Source organism: Ammodytes marinus (assembly GCF_949987685.1).
Source record: "Ammodytes marinus genome assembly, chromosome: 21".
NCBI lineage: Eukaryota > Metazoa > Chordata > Actinopteri > Uranoscopiformes > Ammodytidae > Ammodytes > Ammodytes marinus.
In genome coordinates, this window is record NC_137225.1 from 26,064,163 (window position 1) to 26,091,335 (window position 27,173).

Genomic DNA, 27,173 nt, shown 5'->3' on the forward strand with positions numbered 1-27,173 from the left:
TATCGGGGATGGGGGGGAGACACTAGGTGCGTTGGGTGCAACATGAACGCGCTTAGCTGTCGTTCGGAGGGAGGAGCTGCAGCAGGTAGAGCGTTGCGAAAACAGCCGTTGGGATCCCAACGGCTCCCAACGGCTGAAATTAGACACTGCAGCTGTGTAGGTTTCGATCAGCTGTGACAACGTCAAAGGGTGTCAACAGACGTCTGGTTTATTGTTAAAGTGTGTTAATTAAATCGTGTTTGTGCTTATGATGGTTGTGCTTTTATTAATGATTGATAAATTACACACACGCCTACTGCACAGCAGAAGCAGTTGGTGAATTCGTAATCGATGAGGCTGCATTCATTTGCAGTAGGAAATCCAAGGGCTCAATTAATTGACACTTTAACCATGCATTCATTTTAATACAATTTATGATAAGCACGTCTATGAAAGTGTTTGAAAAAGCAGCAGGTGTGTGTACGTACACACACCTGCTTTTTCGTGTCTGTACACACACGATGTCGCATTTCTTAAGCTATCTATATTTGACTGGAATTTTCCGAGTGTCCGTGAACGCACGTCATCGTACTGTACAGTTCTCCTCTGGTCTTTGCGGTGAGTAGACGTGTCTCTTAACTGACAACTATAACTGTATAAAAAGACGGCTGAGTGGTTTAAAATTAATATTAATTATTTAATAACGTGATGACTTGTTACACATTAGAGGTACTAAAGCCTTTATGCCTTTCTGGTCCGACATTGTTATGGTAAAGTAGGTTATGAAGCTAACGGCCGTACAGCCTTTAGCGTTATTGCTAAAGCTAGATATTAAATATCCCCCACTGAAGAAGAATAAATAATTCCCACTGTGTAAGAAATGTTCTTATGTTCACTGTCGGACTGCTACAGCAGGTCAGCGGTGAAACTGCTTTGAGCCGGCTGTTAAATTGTTATGGGGGAGGCCGCAGCGCATGAGTTAACTAGCTAAGTAGAGACACTGCTAGCCTTGAAGTTGCCTATGATGACTCAGGATATACTAGCTTTAGGCTACGTGCTGTTGCTTGGAAGCTAACTCAGAAGTGAACGCAAGCACAGTATTGAGACAGCTGGAAATGTATCATTTCATTTGTCTTTCCCTTAAATCATAATACAACATTAGAACCATAACGCGACCTCGGAAGGAACAATAATGCTTGGGTAAATCGTTTTTTTTTTTTTTGCTTTTGAGGAAGTTAGCTATGGGGCTGGCTACTATTGTCTAGCAACGATGACAGACAGGCTCGCTGCAGCTTCGCTCGCTGTGCCTCTTCGGCGGCCAAGTCCCAAAATGTCCAGATGGGCAAATTCTAGTTGTGATTTATTATAACCCAAAACATCCCTAGAATACGTTTTGTAGAAGACTACTTTACCAGTAGATTACTTACATTCAAACAATTATTTTTTATAATATAATTATTTTCTGAAATGTTTGAATAAATATGCAAATTAGCCAATGTTTATGCGTCCAAAGTTTTAACAAAACAAAATGAATACAGTCTTTTTTAATGTTATAAATAAAAAAATACTATCAAAAAATAGTGTTGCCTTTTTCGGTGAAGCATCTAACAAGCTTGAGAATGGTAAAGTATAAAGTCATGTTAGTAACAGAATAAATAGAAACCAGCTAAGGCAGCTAATCCTCATATCCCCATTGGATACATAACTACATTGCCCCAGCGCTTGTGTGTGGCTCAGTTTTCCACTGCCAGTTAAAAGGCCTAGGCAGCTGTGGCCCTTATTGAGGCAGATATAGCTATACATAAAGTCTAACATCTTGTTTCCATCTTTCAGACAAAGAGAAGAATCAGCGCTTGGTGATTGGTGAGTAATATAAACCTTACATTGACAGAATTTTGATGTGGTTAAGCACCATTTATGAATGAATATATGTGAAAACAATGTCTAATGTACTGGACTTTTTGACCTCAAATCACTATCACAATTCATTTTAAATTATGCCTCGATTACATTAATGAATGGATATTAAGTTTGTGATTATTGCCGTCATACTTCACTGACAAGTTGTTCTATAGAGAAGGCTTGTACTGTAAGTATGCTCAACTATTAAAGCCACAATTAGAAAAGAGAGCATATATCTTATCTTTTTGATTTATCCCTCGTAATGTACTTTGACTGGCTTACACCCTTGGTCCTCTGGGGTCATATTGACCCCAAATGGTTTGTTTTTTTCAAGCCTAAAGTATACATTAGCAATCAATTAGGTATTACACCTTTAGTCTGACTTGAGTCCAACCCATTACCACAAATATTTCCCTTAGTTTTGGAATTTAGGGCCAACAGGCCTTCAGGGTTCAACATAACTTTTTTTTCCTACTGGCCCGCCGGGCCAGTGGATCCGAGTTTTACTGGCCCCTTGTATATTTTCACTGGCCCTGCACACACTTTTTTTTTCTTCATAATTTAGTGTCAATAATTATAATACCTGTATTAGAAAAATAAAGAAAGATAACCAGATCGAAAGGGAATATCTATACTGTAACAGTATAGATATTCCCTTTAGATTTGGTTATTTTTCTTTTAGTTAATTATATGAAATGTTGATATTGCTCATACACATAATATAAAACCAGGCAAACATATTGAATTAGAAGCCTACAACTGAAAGTATGTTGAAAGAGTCGGCAAGTATTTTAAAGTCCAGTAGTTTGATGGTTGTTTTTATTCTTGAATTTGGGCAGTTTAATGAATAGTTCACCTGCAGAAGTCATGTTCAAACATTTAAAAAAAATAAGAGATGAAGGTCTGATCATTCTTTGTGGTGTGGTAGGCTGTTTTTATTACTTTCTCTATATGCATTAGGGATGTGAATGTGTCGACCGAATGACCGGTTTTCCACTTGCGCTCAAGTTGACTTTAAAAATAGAATAGAAATCCGAAAATCAGTGGGTTATGCCGTTTTTTTAATGGGAGATTTCACCGTGTATGTGAGTTCACGTCTGGTCGTGAGCGCGCTGCAGGAGTGTCACTTCTCCATGAAGTGTCAGCTTCACATATAAGAGTCCGGTGTGGGACCATTTTTTCAAACTATTGATAAAAAACAATGCAGTGCAAAATATGCAGCATAATGTTAAACGCTCGTCTAAGACTATGACGTTAAATCACCTTAGAAACACACAATGCCTTCGTCTGATCACAGCAGCGTTTCACCGTGTGATCTCGCCAGCGAGTGAGCCGCCGCGCAGATGAACTGTGGTTTGTGGCTAAAATAATAACCGGGGATATTTTCCCCGTTAGCGATTTCAATGGGAAAGACTTCCGCGATCTGATTGAATGTCTCGAGCCTGAAAACACAGTGCCAAACTGCGCGACTATAGGAACTGTACAGTGAGCGGAGTCCCTCCGTTCGTTTCTGTCTACAACCGACACAATCACCGGAGACGCATTCACAGCGTTTAAATAACGCCTCTCATTTGTATTACCATTGGGGCTTGGATGCAAATACTGTAACATTACGGCGGCAGATAAAGGAAAAGCGCAGTTATCATTTTCTGCACCTCAACCTCTGCTGTGGGAAGAAAGAAAGGGGGCAGAGTAAGTCGATTGATTTGTCGACTCGCAGGCGGACGGTAGGCAGCTCTGCCAACGGAGCGAGAGTGCAACCGCTTGTTGATCCGCCTGTCAAAACGCCCACGCATCGGTTGTCCACTGGCCTTTCATTAAAAAATATATTTTATATTAGGTTTATTATATTGAGTCTTAAATAAACACTGCTTTCATTACGACTCTGAACGCGCATTTCAATGAACCATGATGTAGTCTACAAAAAGATACTGAACTGTGATTGGCCAGTCACTGGCCCGGGCGGGACAGTGACTGGCCAATCAACTTGCCCTGCATATGATTTTACTGGCCCCGGGCCATCGGGCTATACGTTATGTCGAACCCTGGGCCTTGTTTATATAAAAGTATGATTTTTTAAAATGTAGACAGTCAAACCAGGCGAGGTCAGTTCTCGCCTGGTTTGACTGTTTCTAAGGCAAAAAGTATAAATAATCACTAACGTCAGTGTAACAGCTTTTTACTCAACTTTATCCTCACTCTTTACCTGACATAATAAACATTACAACACAACATTAGAACATGCAGTGGCTTGCAAAAGTATTCATACTCCTTGAAATTTTTCACATTTTGTCACGTTAAAACCACATACGTAAATGAATTTTATTGGGATTTTATGTGATACACCAACACAAAGTGGCACATCAATGGCAAACCATTTCATAGTAGATCTGGCTGTATCTTTAGGGTAAATAATGGTGGCCACACAAAATATTGACACTTTGGGCCCAATTTGGACATTTTCCTAGGGGTGTACTCACTTTTGTTTAGACATTAATGGCGATGGTGTGTGGAGTTATTTTGAGGGGACAGTAAATTTACACTCTTATACAAGCTGTACACTGACTACTTTACATTGTATCAAAGTGTCATTTATTTAGTGTTGTCCCATGGAAAGATATAATGAAATATTTGAAGAAATGTGGTGTACTCACTTTTGTGAGATACTGTAGGTCCATGCTTATGAGAAGTAGGCTACGCATGCGAGCGATTACTCCGGTCCGACGTCACACAACCACGGCACGGCACTACATTTATTATGGGCATCCTCTTATAATAGGTCCAAGGCAGCACCAAGGGAGGTGTACACCGTTTATTGTGAACAATTAACTAAAAGTCTATGAAAAGTAAATTTTCCTATATATTTTTTTATAAAATAAAAACATACTATTAGAGCAAAACCTGTTCTGCATGTAAAGTGATGCTGCTATCTGTAGGGGGTTAGTTGTGATAAACAATTATTTAGTGGTTGTAATGAGTCATAATTAGTGTTCCCAGTTTACAGATTAACAGAAGATGGAAAAGATTAAAAAAATTAGCCCATATCGCCCCGCCCTAATTCCATGTGCAAAAATGTCAACAGAACACTGCTGATTAATTGCAAAAGAGGGTATTGCACCTCTAATGGCTGAGCAAGCTATGTACCGTGTGCACATTATATTACTGATTGTTGTCTCCTCTCTGTTTCACATGCATTAGAAGAAGACGATTGGCCCTGAAGTCCATCCTGTTTCTCCCATCCCAACCCCCTAACCCTTCTATCCTCTGTTCTGCTCCATCTTTTGTCTCTTGCTTCTTTCTCTCTCCCTGTTTTTCACGCTGAAGCAATTGACGCTTCCAACGTTGAGGGGGGCCTATTGAGGGGTTTCATCTGAAGCAATTGACGCTTCCAACGTTGAGGGGGGCCTATTGAGGGGTTTCATCTGAAGCAATTGACGCTTCCAACGTTGAGGGGGGCCTATTGAGGGGTTTCATCTGAAGCAATTGACGCTTCCAACGTTGAAGTCGTGGCTGTTTGGCCTTGGAAACCCGAATGTATTGAAGCATTTTGAACTTTGTGTGTGACTTGGATAAAGAAAAAAACAAGTGGGGTTACCTGTGACCATGCCTAGAAAGGGGAAGCAGTCTCAAGCATCAAAGGTACGCTGGCTTAAGTTAAGTGAGTTTCTACACTCAACAGAAGCTCAACATGTAGATAATGTTCAACCTCGCAACAACAGAGAAGTAAATGTTTCTGAGCCTTCTAATTCTAATGTCACATGTGTGTTGGCATCTCGCAGCCAGAACCATCCTATGTACCATGACTCCAAAAACAGTCAGTGCACCTGTAACTCTGTAGCATTTCTAGCTTACCTGCATGAGTTACATCACCTCCAAAGTGCAGAACTTGATCTTGTTTTAGATAGAGGCCATGACATGTATTCACTTATAGTGGCACAGTTGATTGAAGATGGAAGGATGGTTCACAGACACTTGAATATTGAAGAAATTCCTGAGGTTGTTTTGGGCTACAGACTGCAGCACATAATGACAAAGTGTGACTCAATGTATGGAACTTTTGTATCTGCTCCTGCTGTAGGCGACTCCATCGACCTTGCAGCCGTTTCCATCAACCTTGCAGCCAGACTCCAGTGTTTGTCATCCGGGGTAAATGCTCTGCTGATCATGAGTTCTCTGTGCATCGCTGTTTTCCGAGACCAGCAAGGAAGGTATGGCTTTTTTGACCCACACACCAGACGCCGCGATGGCTTTCCCACTGGCCCAGATGGTACTGGTACGGCAGTCATGTGTACTTGTACACATTTAAGTGATCTGATAACAAAAATTATCACAAGCTTCACTATGTTGGGCACCAGCCCTGATGCTCCTTATGAGCTTATTCCTGTGGTTTTCAACAGTGAGCATGAATTATCTGTTGCTGAAAATGTAGCACCAGTACACTCTACTGCAGACATTGCTGTTTCACATATGGGGGAGGAGAACCTTAACACTATTTCCAGTGTTACAGACACTGAAAGTGACATGTATTTGCCATCATGCTCAGTTACAGAGTGCACACCCTCTGCTAACATTACATCAGATGCAAATGATGATCCACAAACTAACCAACAGATGCCTAAACTATCTAAACTCGCCAAACATGAAAGGGCCAAGTATAGAAGAAGAGCTAAGGCTTTGGAGAAGGCAAAAGCCAAACCTGACAAAACCGCTGAAAAAATCAGAAGAGCAGAAATTCGACAAATGAAAAGAAAAAGTAAACAGAGGGAAAGGTATGCTAAAGATAAATGTGTTAACAAACATACGCAATCCCATACAACTGTTTCATACAGAGAAAGAAAGATGTCCTACATACGTTCTCGCTATCAACACGATTCTACATTCCAGCAGAGGCAGAAGCTTTACTTGACAAAACGTTACAATCAAGACAACGACTTTAAGCAGAAGCAGAAGTCATATACTACAAAACGTTACAGGCAAAGCGAAAGCTTCAAGCAGAAGAAGATGTTGTATATAACCAACCGTTACAGGCAAAGCGAAAGCTTCAAGCAGAAGCAGAGGTCATATACTACAAAACGTTACAGGCAAAGCGAAAGCTTCAAGCAGAAGAAGAGGTCATACATATGCACCCGCTATCACGTAAATGCTCTTTTCAGACAAACTCAAAAGTCTCATGTAACCACTCGTTATGCAAAGGACCCTGCATTTAGATCCAGACAAAAAGAAACAATGAGACAACGCATGAGAAACAAATACCAAAACAATCGTGCATTTGGAATGACTCATCGCATGAATTGTGCAATGAGAATAAGACAAAAATACAGACGCATGCAGAGAAGGCAAAACCAAAGGGATGACGGTCTGATGAGAGATTCTATGGATGACAGTCTCATTAGAGATGTAATGGAAGACATTCAGATGAGAGATGCTATAGAGGTTTTTCGATCCAATATAAAAAAAGCACCGATACATGGCTGCACGGTCTGCTGTCGGGCATTGTTTCCAAATCAAGTGAGATGTTGCGATAGATCAAAGTACAATACAAATCCACTTGTTGCTCAAACCTGCCTGACAGGGAAGTTTGTTCATGTTTGTACTGATGAGTGTCAAAATGCACAACAATGCACAGTACCAGATGAAAGAAAAAAGGAGTGGATCTGTCACACTTGCCACGAGCACCTTAAAACTGGAAGTATGCCACCACTTTCCATGGCTAATAATCTAGAGCTGGCAGATATTCCCACTGAACTTTGTGATTTGAACATTTTGGAGAGGCATCTCATTTCCAAATGCATAACATTCGCCAAAATTATACCACTACCGAAAGGAGGTCAACGCCAAATTTGCGGAAACTTGGTCTGCGTCCCATCAGAAGTACAAGAAACGGTAAATGCCTTACCGAGACTAAGAAGTGAATCTCAGGTCATGAGAGTTAAACTTAAGAGGAAATTGTGCTATACCGGCCATCAACTTTACCAAAGTGTAACATGGACTAAACTAGTGAGGGCTTTGTGCAAACTAAAGGAGGTCCATCCGCAGTACACTGACATAACAATCCGAGATGAGGAAGAGCTTTGTGACCCATTAATTGATGAGGAAGCTAATGACTTGGATGAGGAAAACATGGATGATACGGACTATAATGTAGAAGATATGATGGAAATTGACACCTTTGAGAACGATGCACTCTGTGAGCCAGAAATTGATTCTGAGAACGATGAACAGGATACAAATAGTCAGTTGTCTGATGGTCAGCAACCACAGCAGCAGTCTGAACATATTGAACAGGAGAGTGATGAACCTAATGGCGCCGTTGCTCTCGAGTCATGTCTACAACCAACTGATTTGACAGATGAAATATTAAGTTTTAGTGAGGGAATCTACTCGGTTGCACCCGCTGAGGGAAACAAACCAGTAAGCTTTTTCAAAACTCCTAACCTAGAGGCAATGGCTTTTCCCGTTCAGTTTCCCACTGGTCAAAACACTCTAGACGAAAACCGTCCCAAAACATTAACACCCTGCAGTTATTTCAAAGCTAGACTTTGCTGTGTGGACGACCGTTTTGCTAGGGATACAAACTACCTCTTCTTCGCTCAATTTGTATCCGAGATATATCAGGCCACTTCCAGCATGTCAATACAGCTGCGTAAAGCAAAACCTTTTACACGAGATGGTCGCAAAATAACCAATGCAATGTTGCAGAACAAGCATGAGGTTGAAAAACTTGTGCGTAACAAAGATGCAATCCGGTTCATGACACCACTAAGAGGCTCCCCCGCCTTTTGGGAGAAGACAACCAAAGACTTGTTTGCTATGATTAGACAGATGGGGACGCCAACATTCTTTCTTACATTTTCTGCTGCTGAAATGCGCTGGAAGGAGGTTATTACAGCCATTAAAGCTCAACAAGGCGAACAAGTGAACGTTGATGCACTCGATTGGGAGGCGAAAGCATCCATCTTAAGATCAAACCCGGTGACCTGTATGCGACTTTTTGACAAACGTGTTGAGGCTCTGTTCAGAGATTTGATACTGTCACCTGCTCAACCCATCGGTAAAGTGGTGGACTGGTTTTTGAGATTGGAATTTCAGCACCGTGGAAGCCCACACATACACTGTCTCGTATGGGTAGAAGGAGCTCCTGTGTTTGAGGAAGACTCGGATCAGACGGTTTGTGATTTCGTTTCCAAGTACATCACAGCTCAGTTGCCTGATCCAAACACACAACCTGAACTGCACAAAAAAGTTACAGAAGTTCAGATGCACAGCAAAACACATTCAAAGACATGTGTTAAATATTCCAATGCCAACTGCCGTTTTGGATTTCCTAAAATCCCAGCCCCAGAAACCATGATAATACGATCTAAAGTATTGGAAGATGAAGATGAGAGAGAGTTGGTGGCAATAAGAAAGCTCAAAGCACTAAACCGCTTAAACGATGTAGCTGAGAGCGCATCTCTGACTTTGGAGCAGATGTTGTCGTCATGTGACCTAACGGTTGAGGAATACATAGAATGCCTGTGTATTAAAGCCAAAGCAAGTGAGGTGGTTCTAAAGCGTGATCCAAAAGACTCGTGGGTAAATGGATACAATCCTGCCCTCCTTGAAGCCTGGGATGCTAATTTAGATATACAGTTCATTCTCAACCCTTACTCGTGTATCATGTACATCTGCAGCTACATCAGCAAAGCTGAACACGGTTTAAGTGAATACCTCAAATCAATGATTGAAAATTCAAGTCATGAAAATGTAAATGAGAGCGATGAGATGAAACTGGTAATGCAGGCGTACTCTAAGAAAAGAGAGGTCAGTGCTCAAGAGTGTGTGGCCCGTGCATGTGGTCTACGCATGAAACAGTGTTCACGCAAGGTCATATTTGTACAGACTGATGACAACGCGCTAAAAATGAGTTACCCCATGTCCTTCCTCGAGAACAGAACACCAGACTCGGTTAATTTGTGGATGAACGGATTACCTGACAAGTATCAATGCAGACCAGAAACTCCAGACTTTGAGGCAATGTGCTTGGCCGATTTTGTTTCCACTTGTAGAATCGTCTATGGCAAACAGGCAAAAGGTCCCAACGTACTGCCCCTACTGAATCAGATGGGATTCGTTCAGAGAAGAACAAACGGTAAACCCGCTGTTATTAAATATCGTTGTTTCTCACAGGAGAAGAATCCTGAGGAATTTCACGGCTCATTGCTTAAGCTTTATGTCCCCTATCGCTCAGAGACAGAGCTAAAAACAAGAAACTATCCCACCTACCAGTCCTTCCACGACCGTGCCAGAGTTTGGATACCAGGTACAGAGCACCCTGAGATGGTGTCTTGTGTTGTGAAACGAAACCGAGAGAAATATGAGAAACACAGGGAAGACATTGACAGCGCCATCGCAGACTTTGAACAGAATGGTGTTATAATAAACGAATGGAGTAATCTGGCTCCCGAATGTGAACTGCAAAGGTTGGAATGCATTGAGGAACTTGAAGCCAGACCAGCTGATGAGGATAACGTGCAAGAGAACGTGCCAGACTATAATCTGAGGTCAGAAAACAGACCAGAAGTTGCCATCATGAGAGAAGCCCCGGAGATAGATCCTGCAATGTTGCGGCAAATGTATCAAAACTTAAACCAGAAGCAAGCATCCGTTTTCTACGCCATCAGAGACTGGAGCATAAAACGCGTCTGTGGTTTAAATGTGGAACCGTTCTTCTATTTCATTAACGGTGGTGCTGGAACAGGCAAGTCTCATCTTATCAAATGCATCCACGCAGAAGCATCCAAAATATTGCGTACACTTCCTCGTAATGCAGAGGAGTCTGACATTTCCAAACCTACCGTCCTGTTAACCGCATTTACTGGCACTGCGGCCTTTAACATATCGGGCACAACACTACATTGTCTCCTCAAGCTGCCAAGAAGTTTAAAGCCTCCGTTCATTGGCCTTGGGAATAAACTAGATGAAGTCAGGGCAGAGCTTTCAAATACAGAGATACTCATCATTGATGAAATCTCCATGTGCTCAAAGTATCTCTTTGCCTATGTCGATGCCAGATTGAAACAAATCAAAGGAAATCAGAGACCTTTTGGTGGAATGTGTGTCCTCGCCGTGGGTGATTTCAATCAGCTCCCTCCTGTGAGACAGTCTAAACCGTTGTGTGTCTATGATCCAACTCAGATCGACCTCTGGCGCGACCAATTTCAGATTATCACGTTGACCGAGATTATGCGTCAGAAAGATGATGTCCCATTTGCTGAGATGCTGAACCGCATCCGCGTTAAAGAGAAGGAAGAAGCATTATCCGACCAAGACAAAGCTTTGCTTTCACAGGCTATCACTGATCCTGCACACTGTCCAAAAGACATACTTCATGTTTATGCTACAAATAAACAGGTTGATGCACATAATTCAACATCACTAGAGTTGTTTCACTCTGACATCATAAGGATAGATGCAGACGACTATCGAAAAGATCCCAGAACTGGTAGAATGGCGATACAAGCTACACCTTTGAAAGGGGACAATAAAGAGTTACCTGACTCAATTAAAGTTGCTTTAGGCGCTCGTGTCATGCTAACCAGAAATATCGACGTGCAGTCTGGTCTCTGCAATGGAACATTTGCATGTATTGCGAAAATAGTGACCAGTGATGAGGGTAGTGCTTCACACGTCAACAAACTTGGTCTGGAACTCGATGTGGCAAGAAATCCCAGCAATAGCAGTGCAGCTGATAATATTGTCTACATTGATAGACAGGAAGAAAAACTACTGAAGCAAAAGGGAGTGGTTCGCAGGCAGTTTCCTTTAAAACTTGCATTTGCTTGTACAATACACAAGGTTCAAGGCATGACAAGGTCCTCAGCTGCAGTCTCACTAAAAACCATCTTTGAACCAGGCATGGCCTATGTTGCTCTCAGCAGAGTTACTTCCCTCAGTGGACTACATGTTCTAGATTTTGACGAGACAAAAATATATGCCAATCCACAAGTCAAAATAGGTCTTGCAGCCATGGCAGAAGCTTCATTTGAACATTTAATGCCTCTACTGAATGTCACAGCGACATTAAACAGGCCAGATGTTCTCACCGTCATCCACCACAACACAGAAGGACTTCCTTCTCACATCGCTGATATCAAGAGTCACCATGAACTTCACCTTGCAGACGTCCTCTGTCTAACAGAAACTCACTTACAAGGATCATTTGTCGCCCAAAGTCTCCATTTAGACGGGTACAAGATGTTTAATCGCAACCGAAATGTCTCGTACACAAACTGCCCTGACATGGGTCGCAAAAATGGTGGCGGGGTCGCTATCTATGTAAAAAACCATATCCAAGTCCGTGAAAAGCAGTACATTCAAAATGCTACAGATATTGAGTTTACAGTTGTCAAGCTTGAAGCTCCATTCAATGCGCTGATTGCTGCTGTTTACAAGCCTCCAACCTACAGCATGCGCTCATTCCTATCCAACTTGCAAAGCCTCTTGGATTCGCTAGAAATTATGGATCACCATCCGATCATAGTCTGCGGAGATTTTAATGAAAATCTGTTGTCCAGAGAAAGCAAGCCCATCCTTGAACTGTTTCAGTCAAAAGGTTACGAGCAACTTATCACAGCCGCTACCACCGACAAAAATACACTCTTGGACCACATTTACATCTCTCGACCACAGTGCTGTCTGCATTCTGGTGTGCTCCAAACTTACTACAGCTACCACAATCCTGTGTTCTGTACACTAACCTCAGAAATAATCTAAATGTTAATATAGCCTTGGTAACCATTTCAAAGTGTAACATAACTAAGAATTGTGTAATACATTGATGATTCTAAGTCAATGTCTTATGATGAAAAGGATTAGAGTTTGTAGTTATTGATTTCTCAACATATTCTTTATATTTATATTTTGAACAAAACTTAATACAGAAAAATACTGACATTAGTTTGTGGGTGGGATTGTCCTTATCAGCCAAGCTGTAACATCTGCTTCGGCTGTTCCAGCCTTTTACAGGCTGGGAGGGAGGGAGGGATGGAGGGACAATCTCACTCGAAAACATTCAAAGAAAAATATTCAACTATTTCTACCTGAATTGCAACAACGACAAAATATTAAATTATGTTTTCTTGAGCAGCAAAGCTTAAATAAACCAACTGCTAGGTATTGAAGAAAGTTGACATTTCAACAATCCTGTGTTCTGTACACTAACCTCAGAAATAATCGAAATGTAAATTGAGAGTATAGCCTTGGTGACTATTGCAGACTAACATAACTAAGAATGTTGTAATGCATTGATGGATTGTAAGTCAACATCTTATTATGAAAAGGATCAGATTTCATAGTTATCGATTTCTCAACATATTACTTGAACAAAACTTAATACAGAAAAATACTGACATTAGTTTGTGGGTGGGATTGTCCTCATCAGCCAAGCTGTAAAATCTGCTTCGGCTGTTCCAGCCTTTTACAGGCTGGGAGGGAGGGAGGGATGGAGGGACAATCTCACTCGAAAACATTCAAAGATGACAAAATATTCAATTATATTTTCCTGAGCGGCAAAGCTTATTAAATAATGCAGCTGCCACGTATTGAAGAAAGTTGACCTTTTAAATTTGTGAATAAACTATTCTCTCAATATATAATATAATATAATGGCAGTCCAGAGAAGTGTTCACAGACAGGACACTGCAAATAAGTGCAGGTAACTAAAACATAACTCATTGTTAACAGTAATTGTGGGAAGTTGTTATGATTCATTATTGCTCCTGCTGCACTCTACATGACTCCTATTTACTAAATACATTTTTGTCTGTATATTTGTCTACATAAGTGCCTCACAGTTGTCACTAGGGAGGCCCTTCAGCTCAGACATGACACCAGAGGTCTTGAAACACCAACATTGTGCTTCACAATAGACGTGAGAGACATCTACTCAAGGCAGAGAGAGACCAACCACAGAGGTCTTCATCGCCCTTCATAGTTCTCTGGAACAGTGCCAAGTATGTAACTACATATGTTTTATGTTAATGCTGTATCAAAGCTTGCATAACTCTTCATGTCTAGACTGATTTGGTTGTTGTCACTGTCGTCAGTATTTACTGTGAGTAACAAAAAAATTCACATTTGGTTTTCAGGCTGAGAGGTGGAAAATATGAATCTGCACCGAGGAAACGTGGTGATACTGGGGCAACAGAAAAAACCAGTGGCAAACAACCTGTGTGGCCATCTTGAGCTGGAACAATGCTTTTTTGTAAGTACACGTTCTAAATCGAAATTGCAGCTGCACCTCAAACCCTCACAATGTGAAAAAAAAATCAAATTATCAATTGCTTCTGATCTTTTCTCACTTGATCTGTGCCAGGCTGAGAGTCTTCAGCATCATGGAGAGGTCAACTCAAGGCAGTTAAAGACACTTCAACTCTGTGACTCTTTGCTGAGCTTTCAATTCTCTGCTTCAAAAATGTAAGTAGATTATATTTGATGCTTTTTTAATCAAACATTTGAACTTGTTTGTTCTACATGTGATTTTTAATGACTATTGTATTATAACATGTGTTCCCTCTCATATATACATTTACATTTTCATCTTCTGCAGCAGTATCCTGGAGGCCTCAACTCGACAAAGATGCTTCCTGTGGCTGTCCATCCAGATGGCCACATGACCAACCATCTCAAAGGAGAGACAGGATCGTCTGCAGAGCTTCTGATGCCATCTCCTAATACACATAATCATATGTACTGAGGAAGAGCAGGAAAGAGGCAGGCAGTGCTGCTCCACTCTGTACTGAGCATGTAAGTAGATAATTGTCAATGCTTTTTTTACTATAACATTTGACCTTGCTTCTTATGTAAGTGATTAAATGCATATATAACAAATTATTTGGTCTTATTGTAAAACATTTGTCTCTTGTTGATCTTCTTTACAGCAATTTCCTTTGGGAGTCTACTTCTGGACCTCAAACTGCTCAACTCAGAAACAGTCGCTGCCCTTCCTCATCTGGCCACTTGAAGAATGACTTCTGAAAAAGAGAGTTTCCTTTCCACTAACCACCATACACAGATACACATTGTGTCATCCACAGTAGCTACACTGTGCACAAGACTTTCAGACAATCACAGATTCAAACCAGAACTAGTATTTCATGCCCAGCCGTCTCGGTAGGAGATCCCTCTTAGACTTGGCCTACCTAAAGGTTTCTTCAATTATTTTTTTCCCTTATAAGGGTTTTTAAGAAGTTTTTCCTGACATGCTTTGAGGGTGTAAGGCTGATGAAGAAAGCAACACTGTAAATATTATATCCGCAGATTTTTATTTTTTCCTTTTTCTATGCGGTTAACATTTGTGATGTACCAATAACACTTTAATAAATTGTGAATTAGCTGAAATATTCTAACAGACTATATCTGATTTAACTTGAAGGTGGGCATTATTCAACGTCTCAGTACAATTCATATTAATTTAACCATTTTCAAATTCTTAATTTTGAAGTTGTTTTATAACAGTTTTCCCTCCTCCAGGGGGAGCCAAAAAAACTAATGCTATAATCATCCATAATTTAAGCATAATTAAGTGTGACATCCAGCAGATGGAGATTTCTCTCAGTTTCTGTGGGTCACTTGTAGAATGAATGTTAACAATAGGCTTATTATTTAAAAATGTTCAGTCTTGTTGACGTATCCATTATATAATCAGCAGCTGAGCATGAATTGAGCAACAGAAGAGATGTAATCAAAGAAAAACAGTGCAGCGCAGTACAGCGCAGCATTCACACCGCAATTTCTTCAGGAATTGCATTTCTAGTTGGTGTGAATGCTGAAAGCATTCACAGCTTTGATATTCACCGCATTTATTATTCTTATTCTTATTATTCCGCCCGCTTTTCATGCACGTCCATATCTTCAACATGCTTCATTCCACAAACTTCCTTCAACTATCCTCATATTCAGCCCATTTTCCACATGTCTGCTTTCATTCAAAAATTTCAAAAAAATTAATAACTTCATAATTAATAGCAATTAAACAAAAATTATTTAACATTGAAGCGGATAGGAGCAGCATTCCAAACCGCTAAAACTTCCTCTGCTTTGAAACCTATCTCCTCCCGCATTTTTTCAGCTAGAGACTCCATTCAAACGTTAAACAATTCACATTAATTACAGCTATTAAATTCTTATTCAACTTTTTAAAATCTTCAACTGTCTTTGAACAAACACAGTTTTAGTTTTAAGCTTTTTTCAACCTCTTTCTAAATTTATAATGGGATCCGGATGGGACGGAATGTTCAGAGGCAGAGTGGGGAAACCAACTGTTACAGTGTAGAACTGGTGTAAAAATACACCAAAACCTTCCACATAACTGCCTCTCACTCCCACAAATTAAACCCTACGTGGATAATTTTGACATCGAAATGTAAGACATATTCTGCCGGTCGCATAGATGTGACTACTTAAGCGATCGGACCTACACAATGGGAGTTTTGGGCTTCCCAGCTAAATGGTGTCCAACCAACTGCCGCCTTGATAACTGAGACATGACATTTCTGGAGAAAGGCAGACTGTACCACACCTTTAAAATGCTCTGGTTCTCATATGCTTCACATTACAGGCACAATCTTCACACTGTGTCTTCATCAGATTCTTCTGGTTCTAACAATAAAATAATTTTGTCAGTTAGACTCACGGTGCGTCAGTTAGAGGCAGCGGTTTGAGGTGACGTTTCGAAAGAAATTACCTCTCTGAGGCCTCTAAAAGGTGGGATTTCTGCCTGATCAAAGACCCTCAATAAGACATACACTCACCTTGGTGACTCACTCTGCCTATTAAAGGGCAATTTCACTTTTTTTTCTTGATAATTTTTTTCTTTTTTCCGCTTTATTAGACAGTTCGGAGAGGCACAGTAAGACACACACACACACACACACAGACACACTCACACACACACACACACACACACACACACACACACACACACACGCACACCATAGGAATATACAGTTCTTTCTATAAATTTGACCTGCTCTATAAATTTTTAACCACCAGATTGATGGCTTAGTGGTTTAAGTCCAGGTCTTATAATCAAAAGGTCACAGGTTCAAATCTAGCTTGTGGAATAAAATTGTCACCTCAAATCTTTGTGTGAAGGGGAACGTGTCTCATGGTAAGTGCATATGACACATTAGGCATATCTAGAGTTTTTTTTTTTTTTTTTTTTTTTAACCCTGAAATTAAAGTTGGCGGTTCAAGCCCCAGTTACCGCTAAATTTAGACTTACACGGATTTTCTTCTAACTTTGCACAAATGTTTATTATGACTCAATTATAACCCCAGAGGAGTTTAGAGGTCAAAGGTCAACTTTCAAGGTCATCATTCATTAATTTTTCATTAATTTTTCATTAATTTTTCATAAATTGTATTATTCAATCATTCTATTCATTCAGATATATTCATCCTTCGTTCTTCATCAACATTCAGCAGTGAAGTTTATTTAGCATCAGCTTCAGTTCAGCAGCGCAGCATTCACACCGCAATTTCTTCAGGAATTGCATTTCTAGTTGGTGTGAATGCTGAAAGCATTCACAGCATTGATATTCTGCGTATTTATTCTTATTATTATTATTCCGCCCGCTTTTCATGCACGTCCATATCTTCAACATGCTTCATTCCACAAACTTCCTTCAACTATCCTCATATTCAGCCCATTTTCCACATTATTGCTTTCATTCAAAAATTTCAAAAAAATTAATAACTTCATAATTAATAGCAATTAAACAAAAATTATTTAACATTGAAGCGGATGGGAGCAGCATTCCAAACCGCTAAAACTTCCTCTGCTTTGAAACCTATCTCCTCCCGCATTTTTTCAGCTAGAGACTCCATTCAAACGTTAAACAATTCACATTAATTACAGCTATTAAACACTTATTCAACTTTTTAAAATCTTCAACTGTCTTTGAACAAACACAGTTTTAGTTTTAAGCTTTTTTCAACCTCTTTCTAAATTTATAATGGGATCCGGATGGGACGGAATGTTCAGAGGCAGACTGGGGAAACCAACTGTTACAGTGTAGAACTGGTGTAAAAATACACCAAAACCTTCCACTTAACTGCCTCTCACTCCCACAAATTAAACCCTACGTGGATAATTTTTACATCAAAATGTAGGACATATTCTGCCGGTCGCATAGATGTGACTACTGAAGCAATCGGACTTACACAATGGGAGGTCTGGGCTTCCAAGCTAAATGGTGTCCAACCAACTGCCGCCTTGATAACTGAGACATGACATTTCTGGAGAAAGGCAGACTGTACCACACTTTTAAAATGCTCTGCTTCTCATATTCTTCACATTACAGACATAATCTTCACACTGTGTCTTCATCAGATTCTTTTGGTTCTAACAATAAAATAATTTTGTCAGTTAGACTCACGGTGCGTCAGTTAGAGGCAGCGGTTTGAGGTGACGTTTTGGATGAAATTACCTCTCTGAGGCCTCTAAAAGGTGGGATTTCTGCCTGATCACAGACCCTCAATAAGACATACACTCACCTTGGTGACTCACTCTGCCCATTAAAGGGCAATTTCACTTTTTTTTCTTGATTATTTTTTTCTTTTTTCCGCTTTATTAGACAGTTCGGAGAGGCACAGTTGAAATGGGGCAAACACTCTGCTCTTTGAAGGCCTATTTCACACATGAAAAAAAATGTCATGTCTTTCAATAATAATTTTATCTAGAAATGTTTAAATATTCCACATTGTTTCAATTAGAGTTCAACAATTCACTACCGTTCATACTTTAGACTATTTCTTACTTTTCCACATCTTCATAGTCCTTTAGCTGATTCATATACATTCTCTCTCTAGGTCGTCCTCAGACGAGCCCTCCATCAAGCCATCAATGTACTTTAGCTCCAAGTCTATTCAATTACTATTTCACAGTTTTAAGTTTTTTATCCATATCTTGGAATCTTCTGATTCTCACGGTATCTTCATTTTGTCTGTCAGACAAACGGTTTGCGTGTGAGAGGCAGAAGTTTGAAGGATGCGTTTCGCTCAGCTCTAAAGGTGGAGAGGGACCACAGCTGTTACCAATTGGCCCTGATTAGCTCACCACCGCGCCATAGGAATATAGAGTTCTCTTTATAGATGTGACCTGCTCTGATAGATTCAACAACTTTGGTGGCTTAGTGGTTTAAGCCTAGGTCTCGCAGCCTGAAGATCACAGGTCCGAATCCTGCTTAGGGAATAACATTTTCACCTTAAATCTTTGTGTGAAGGGGAACATGTCTCGTGGGAAGTGCATATGACACATTAGGCATATCTATAATTTTTTTTTTTTTTTTAAACCCTGAGCTTAAAGTTGGTGGTTCAAGTCCCAGTTACCGCAAAATATAGACTTACACGGATTTTCTTCTAACTTTGCACAAATGTTTATTATGACTCAATTATAACCCCATAGGAGTTTAGAGGTCAAAGGTCAAGTTTCAAGGTCATAATTCATAAATTTTTAATTCATTTTTCATAGATTGTATTATTCAATCATTCTATTCATTCAGATATATTCATCCTTCGTTCTTCATCAACATTCAGCAGTGAAGTTTATTCAGCATCAGCTTCAGTTCAGCAGCGCAGCATTCACACCGCAATTTCTTCAGGAATTGCATTTCTAGTTATTCTTATTATTATTATTCCGCCCGCTTTTCATGCACGTCCATATCTTCAACATGCTTCATTCCACAAACTTCCTTCAACTATCCTCATATTCAGCCCATTTTCCACATTATTGCTTTCATTCAAAAATTTCAAAAAAATTAATAACTTCATAATTAATAGCAATTAAACAAAAATTATTTAACATTGAAGCGGATAGGAGCAGCATTCCAAACCGCTAAAACTTCTTCTGCTTTGAAACCTATCTCCTCCCGCATTTTTTCAGCTAGAGACTCCATTCAAACGTTAAACAATTCACATTAATTACAGCTATTAAACACTTATTCAACTTTTTAAAATCTTCAACTGTCTTTGAACAAACACAGTTTTAGTTTTAAGCTTTTTTCAACCTCTTTCTAAATTTATAATGGGATCCGGATGGGACGGAATGTTCAGAGGCAGACTGGGGAAACCAACTGTTACAGTGTAGAACTGGTGTAAAAATACACCAAAACCTTCCACTTAACTGCCTCTCACTCCCACAAATTAAACCCTACGTGGATAATTTTTACATCAAAATGTAGGACATATTCTGCCGGTCGCATAGATGTGACTACTGAAGCAATCGGACTTACACAATGGGAGGTCTGGGCTTCCAAGCTAAATGGTGTCCAACCAACTGCCGCCTTGATAACTGAGACATGACATTTCTGGAGAAAGGCAGACTGTACCACACCTTTGAAATGCTCTGGTTCTCATATTCTTCACATTACAGACATAATCTTCACACTGTGTCTTCATCAGATTCTTCTGGTTCTAACAATAAAATAATTTTGTCAGTTAGACTCAGGGTCCGCTAGTTAGAGGCAGCGGTTTGAGGTGACGTTTTGGATGAAATGACCTCTCTGAGGCCTCTAAAAGGTGGGATTTCTGCCTGATCACAGACCCTCAATAAGACATACACTCACCTTGGTGACTCACTCTGCCCATTAAAGGGCAATTTCACTTTTTTTTCTTGATTCTTTTTTTCTTTTTTCCGCTTTATTAGACAGTTCGTAGAGGCACAGTTGAAATGGGGCAAACACTCTGCTCTTTGAAGGCCTATTTCACACATACATTGTTTTTCATGTCTTTCAATTGTAATTTTATCTAGACATTTTTAAATATTCAACATCATTCCTATTAGAGTTAAACAATTCACTACTGTTCATATTTAAGACTGTTTCTTACTTTTCCACATCTTCATACTCCTTTAGCTGATTCATATAAATTCAAGCCATCAAGGTAGTTTAGCTCCAAGTCTATTCAATTACTATTTCATAGTTTTAAGATTTGTATCCATGTCTTTCAACTTCTTCATAACTTCAGCAAGAAATGTTATTCAAACCTCTATATATTCAACTTTTCAACTCCTTTTAAGGATTCAAATTGTCCCATGTTCGTCTTGCATGGGAGCACATTTCCATAATTCACAATTTTTTCATAAAATTCATAACTTCAGAGATATTTAAAGGTTTATTACACCCAAAAAAGACATATTCTGCCGGTCGCATAGATGTGACTACCGAACCTACACAATGGAAGTTTTGGGCTTCCAAGCTAAATGGTGTCCAACCAACTGCTGCATATCAGTGTATTACAGGACCAAAATAACTGAAGACACTGTCATCAACTGTTGCCATAGAAACCAGTAACATCCCATGTGAAACTGTGTGTGTGTTTGTGTGAGTGAGAGAGTCCGTGTGTGTGTGTGTGTGTGTGTGTGTGTGTGTGTGTGTGTGTGTGTGTGTGTGTGTGTGTGTGTGTGTGTGTGTGTGTGAGTGAGAGAGTGTGAATGTGAAGAGACGTGCAGTGAGGTTTATGGCTGGTGAGGCACTGTCTTTTTTTAATCCTAATGTTTTTTGGGCTTTGGGGTGAAGAGGAGAGATATGGCACAGTTCTAAATGAAATAGTAATTTATTTACTTGATTAAATATGCAATAATATCTAATATTAATTGCATAGTTTGTCTTGCTGCAGTTATACCATTGTGTAGGCTATTTGAAATAGATAATTTAAAAAAAAACTCATCTCCTTTTAAACTTATTTTACACAAGTATGACCTTTATAAACTTCGACTTTATAAACCTTTAGTTTTTCCACTTTTGTTCAACTTTTCAACTCAGCAGGAAATGCTTTTTTTCAGATCGTTCATTGAACGCGTGTTATCTTTGTCCTGTGGGTGGCAGCAATGTGCTGAAAAGGCAATTGCCGGAAATTAAAAGAAGAAGAAGAAGAAGCCGCCTCCGCTTCCGCCTCCGTTCTAGCCTCCACCGCAATCTTTTATTTTATGTTGTAGCTTACTGAGTTGACTCAGACGAGCTCTCCATCAAGCCATCAATGTACTTTAGCTCCAAGTCTAATCAATTACTATTTCACAGTTTTAAGTTTTTTATCCATATCTTGGAATCTTCTGATTCTCACGGTATCTTCATTTTGTCTGTCAGACAAACGGTTTGCGTGTGAGAGGCAGAAGTTTGAAGGATGCGTTTCGCTCAGCTCTAAAGGTGGAGAGGGACCACAGCTGTTACCAATTGGCCCTGATTAGCTCACCACCGCGCCATAGGAATATAGAGTTCTCTTTATAGATGTGACCTGCTCTGATAGATTCAACAACTTTGGTGGCTTAGTGGTTTAAGCCTAGGTCTCGCAGCCTGAAGATCACAGGTCCGAATCCTGCTTAGGGAATAACATTTTCACCTTAAATCTTTGTGTGAAGGGGAACATGTCTCGTGGGAAGTGCATATGACACATTAGGCATATCTATAATTTTTTTTTTTTTTTTTTAAACCCTGAGCTTAAAGTTGGTGGTTCAAGTCCCAGTTACCGCAAAATATAGACTTACACGGATTTTCTTCTAACTTTGCACAAATGTTTATTATGACTCAATTATAACCCCATAGGAGTTTAGAGGTCAAAGGTCAAGTTTCAAGGTCATAATTCATAAATTTTTAATTCATTTTTCATAGATTGTATTATTCAATCATTCTATTCATTCAGATATATTCATCCTTCGTTCTTCATCAACATTCAGCAGTGAAGTTTATTCAGCATCAGCTTCAGTTCAGCAGCGCAGCATTCACACCGCAATTTCTTCAGGAATTGCATTTCTAGTTGGTGTGAATGCTGAAAGCATTCACAGCATTGATATTCTGCGTATTTATTCTTATTCTTATTATTCCGCCCGCTTTTCATGGACGTCCATATCTTCAACATGCTTCATTCCACAAACTTCCTTCAACTATCCTCATATTCAGCCCATTTTCCACATTATTGCTTTCATTCAAAATTTTCAAAAAAATTAATAACTTCATAATTAATAGCAATTAAACAAAAATTATTTAACATTGAAGCGGATAGGAGCAGCATTCCAAACCGCTAAAACTTCCTCTGCTTTGAAACCTATCTCCTCCCGCATTTTTTCAGCTAGAGACTCCATTCAAACGTTAAACAATTCACATTAATTACAGCTATTAAACTCTTATTCAACTTTTTAAAATCTTCAACTGTCTTTGAACAAACACAGTTTTAGTTTTAAGCTTTTTTCAACCTCTTTCTAAATTTATAATGGGATCCGGATGGGACGGAATGTTCAGAGGCAGACTGGGGAAACCAACTGTTACAGTGTAGAACTGGTGTAAAAATACACCAAAACCTTCCACTTAACTGCCTCTCACTCCCACAAATTAAACCCTACGTGGATAATTTTTACATCAAAATGTAGGACATATTCTGCCGGTCGCATAGATGTGACTACTGAAGCAATCGGACTTACACAATGGGAGGTCTGGGCTTCCAAGCTAAATGGTGTCCAACCAACTGCCGCCTTGATAACTGAGACATGACATTTCTGGAGAAAGGCAGACTGTACCACACCTTTGAAATGCTCTGGTTCTCATATTCTTCACATTACAGACATAATCTTCACACTGTGTCTTCATCAGATTCTTCTGGTTCTAACAATAAAATAATTTTGTCAGTTAGACTCAGGGTCCGCTAGTTAGAGGCAGCGGTTTGAGGTGACGTTTTGGATGAAATGACCTCTCTGAGGCCTCTAAAAGGTGGGATTTCTGCCTGATCACAGACCCTCAATAAGACATACACTCACCTTGGTGACTCACTCTGCCCATTAAAGGGCAATTTCACTTTTTTTTCTTGATTCTTTTTTTCTTTTTTCCGCTTTATTAGACAGTTCGTAGAGGCACAGTTGAAATGGGGCAAACACTCTGCTCTTTGAAGGCCTATTTCACACATACATTGTTTTTCATGTCTTTCAATTGTAATTTTATCTAGACATTTTTAAATATTCAACATCATTCCTATTAGAGTTAAACAATTCACTACTGTTCATATTTAAGACTGTTTCTTACTTTTCCACATCTTCATACTCCTTTAGCTGATTCATATAAATTCAAGCCATCAAGGTAGTTTAGCTCCAAGTCTATTCAATTACTATTTCATAGTTTTAAGATTTGTATCCATGTCTTTCAACTTCTTCATAACTTCAGCAAGAAATGTTATTCAAACCTCTATATATTCAACTTTTCAACTCCTTTTAAGGATTCAAATTGTCCCATGTTCGTCTTGCATGGGAGCACATTTCCATAATTCACAATTTTTTCATAAAATTCATAACTTCAGAGATATTTAAAGGTTTATTACACCCAAAAAAGACATATTCTGCCGGTCGCATAGATGTGACTACCGAACCTACACAATGGAAGTTTTGGGCTTCCAAGCTAAATGGTGTCCAACCAACTGCTGCATATCAGTGTATTACAGGACCAAAATAACTGAAGACACTGTCATCAACTGTTGCCATAGAAACCAGTAACATCCCATGTGAAACTGTGTGTGTGTTTGTGTGAGTGAGAGAGTCCGTGTGTGTGTGTGTGTGTGTGTGTGTGTGTGTGTGTGTGTGTGTGTGTGTGTGTGTGTGTGTGAGTGAGAGAGTGTGAATGTGAAGAGACGTGCAGTGAGGTTTATGGCTGGTGAGGCACTGTCTTTTTTTAATCCTAATGTTTTTTGGGCTTTGGGGTGAAGAGGAGAGATATGGCACAGTTCTAAATGAAATAGTAATTTATTTACTTGATTAAATATGCAATAATATCTAATATTAATTGCATAGTTTGTCTTGCTGCAGTTATACCATTGTGTAGGCTATTTGAAATAGATAATTTAAAAAAAAACTCATCTCCTTTTAAACTTATTTTACACAAGTATGACCTTTATAAACTTCGACTTTATAAACCTTTAGTTTTTCCACTTTTGTTCAACTTTTCAACTCAGCAGGAAATGCTTTTTTTCAGATCGTTCATTGAACGCGTGTTATCTTTGTCCTGTGGGTGGCAGCAATGTGCTGAAAAGGCAATTGCCGGAAATTAAAAGAAGAAGAAGAAGAAGCCGCCTCCGCTTCCGCCTCCGTTCTAGCCTCCACCGCAATCTTTTATTTTATGTTGTAGCTTACTGAGTTGACTCAGACGAGCTCTCCATCAAGCCATCAATGTACTTTAGCTCCAAGTCTAATCAATTACTATTTCACAGTTTTAAGTTTTTTATCCATATCTTGGAATCTTCTGATTCTCACGGTATCTTCATTTTGTCTGTCAGACAAACGGTTTGCGTGTGAGAGGCAGAAGTTTGAAGGATGCGTTTCGCTCAGCTCTAAAGGTGGAGAGGGACCACAGCTGTTACCAATTGGCCCTGATTAGCTCACCACCGCGCCATAGGAATATAGAGTTCTCTTTATAGATGTGACCTGCTCTGATAGATTCAACAACTTTGGTGGCTTAGTGGTTTAAGCCTAGGTCTCGCAGCCTGAAGATCACAGGTCCGAATCCTGCTTAGGGAATAACATTTTCACCTTAAATCTTTGTGTGAAGGGGAACATGTCTCGTGGGAAGTGCATATGACACATTAGGCATATCTATAATTTTTTTTTTTTTTTTTTAAATCCTGAGCTTAAAGTTGGTGGTTCAAGTCCCAGTTACCGCAAAATATAGACTTACACGGATTTTCTTCTAACTTTGCACAAATGTTTATTATGACTCAATTATAACCCCATAGGAGTTTAGAGGTCAAAGGTCAAGTTTCAAGGTCATAATTCATAAATTTTTAATTCATTTTTCATAGATTGTATTATTCAATCATTCTATTCATTCAGATATATTCATCCTTCGTTCTTCATCAACATTCAGCAGTGAAGTTTATTCAGCATCAGCTTCAGTTCAGCAGCGCAACATTCACACCGCAATTTCTTCAGGAATTGCATTTCTAGTTATTATTTTACTTCCGCCCGCTTTTCAGGGCCGGCCATATCTTCAACATGCTTCATTCCACAAACTTCCTTCAACTATCCTCATATTCAGCCCATTTTCCACATTATTGCTTTCATTCAAAATTTTCAAAAAAATTAATAACTTCATAATTAATAAGCAATTAAACAAAAATTATTTAACATTGAAGCGGATAGGAGCAGCATTCCAAACCGCTAAAACTTCCTCTGCTTTGAAACCTATCTCCTCCCGCATTTTTTCAGCTAGAGACTCCATTCAAACGTTAAACAATTCACATTAATTACAGCTATTAAACACTTATTCAACTTTTTAAAATCTTCAACTGTCTTTGAACAAACACAGTTTTAGTTTTAAGCTTTTTTCAACCTCTTTCTAAATTTATAATGGGATCCGGATGGGACGGAATGTTCAGAGGCAGACTGGGGAAACCAACTGTTACAGTGTAGAACTGGTGTAAAAATACACCAAAACCTTCCACTTAACTGCCTCTCACTCCCACAAATTAAACCCTACGTGGATAATTTTTACATCAAAATGTAGGACATATTCTGCCGGTCGCATAGATGTGACTACTGAAGCAATCGGACTTACACAATGGGAGGTCTGGGCTTCCAAGCTAAATGGTGTCCAACCAACTGCCGCCTTGATAACTGAGACATGACATTTCTGGAGAAAGGCAGACTGTACCACACCTTTGAAATGCTCTGGTTCTCATATTCTTCACATTACAGACATAATCTTCACACTGTGTCTTCATCAGATTCTTCTGGTTCTAACAATAAAATAATTTTGTCAGTTAGACTCAGGGTCCGCTAGTTAGAGGCAGCGGTTTGAGGTGACGTTTTGGATGAAATGACCTCTCTGAGGCCTCTAAAAGGTGGGATTTCTGCCTGATCACAGACCCTCAATAAGACATACACTCACCTTGGTGACTCACTCTGCCCATTAAAGGGCAATTTCACTTTTTTTTCTTGATTCTTTTTTTCTTTTTTCCGCTTTATTAGACAGTTCGTAGAGGCACAGTTGAAATGGGGCAAACACTCTGCTCTTTGAAGGCCTATTTCACACATACATTGTTTTTCATGTCTTTCAATTGTAATTTTATCTAGACATTTTTAAATATTCAACATCATTCCTATTAGAGTTAAACAATTCACTACTGTTCATATTTAAGACTGTTTCTTACTTTTCCACATCTTCATACTCCTTTAGCTGATTCATATAAATTCAAGCCATCAAGGTAGTTTAGCTCCAAGTCTATTCAATTACTATTTCATAGTTTTAAGATTTGTATCCATGTCTTTCAACTTCTTCATA

The 27,173-nt window shown here is 39.4% G+C and overlaps 1 protein-coding gene and 1 long non-coding RNA gene across 3 annotated transcripts in view; one reads left to right on the plus strand and one right to left on the minus strand.

Moving 5' to 3' along the window:
* Positions 1-27,173, minus strand: part of LOC307267617 (NACHT, LRR and PYD domains-containing protein 3-like) — a 133,303-nt gene that overhangs the window by 81,097 nt on the left and 25,033 nt on the right. The window lies entirely within an intron of this gene.
* Positions 5,204-15,254, plus strand: LOC307267642. Of its 2 annotated transcripts, XR_013845415.1 has the most exons (7): positions 5,204-5,520; positions 5,960-6,089; positions 13,706-13,874; positions 14,010-14,125; positions 14,237-14,337; positions 14,471-14,667; positions 14,802-15,254. It is a non-coding gene; the product is annotated as an uncharacterized lncRNA (long non-coding RNA). The 2 variants fall into 2 exon arrangements; XR_013845414.1 differs by having other exon boundaries at positions 5,204-6,089.